General features: G+C 40.3%; 1 long non-coding RNA gene across 1 annotated transcript; it reads right to left on the reverse strand.

Annotated features, from left to right (window-relative positions):
* Positions 1–269: 269 nt before the first annotated feature.
* LOC106537166 (uncharacterized) lies at positions 270–565 on the reverse strand. The gene is made up of 2 exons (XR_001312613.1): positions 518–565; positions 270–476 (listed from the first exon to the last, which is right to left on the reverse strand). It is a non-coding gene; the product is annotated as an uncharacterized LOC106537166 (long non-coding RNA).

A 565-nucleotide genomic window follows, 5' to 3' on the forward strand; every position in this document is an offset into this window, starting at 1 on the left:
TCATCRTTGTATGGGAACATGCATTAAATGACAAAAAAGTACTGTTACCTTTGTTACAGCTGTGGCAGAGGTTGGGGGGGTCGTCCTGTCTCTGGTGGGTTTGATTCTGTTAAAAGGTGGGAAACAGGACCCTGCCTAGATTTATTACATGTTGAAGCATCAAACTCAAAATGAGGGAAGGTTTTGAAAAACACTATCTGTTGTCACAGAAAATATCTGGTCTTCGTAGAGTTATCAGTTGAGTACAGGTTGAAAAGAATTCACAAATCAACATTTTCTGTTTTTATTTCAGTTTTAAACATACTCTGAMTTTCACAGGAACTGAGTTTGTATGAAAACACACAAGACGTTTGACTGAAACAACTTTATTTATGAGCTACAGGTGACTCACAACTCTGATCAATACAGACACATCACCTAAATCAATTATTACCAATCAATTATTCTGTCTAACACCTGTTCTGCAGGTCTGACACCTGTAGGAGGCGGTACCTCACCTGTTCTGCAGGTCAAACACCTGTAGGAGGCGGTACCTCACCTGTTCTGCAGGTCAAACACCTGTAGG

Source organism: Austrofundulus limnaeus, unplaced genomic scaffold (genome assembly GCF_001266775.1).
Source record: "Austrofundulus limnaeus strain Quisiro unplaced genomic scaffold, Austrofundulus_limnaeus-1.0 Scaffold2159, whole genome shotgun sequence".
Lineage (NCBI taxonomy): Eukaryota > Metazoa > Chordata > Actinopteri > Cyprinodontiformes > Rivulidae > Austrofundulus > Austrofundulus limnaeus.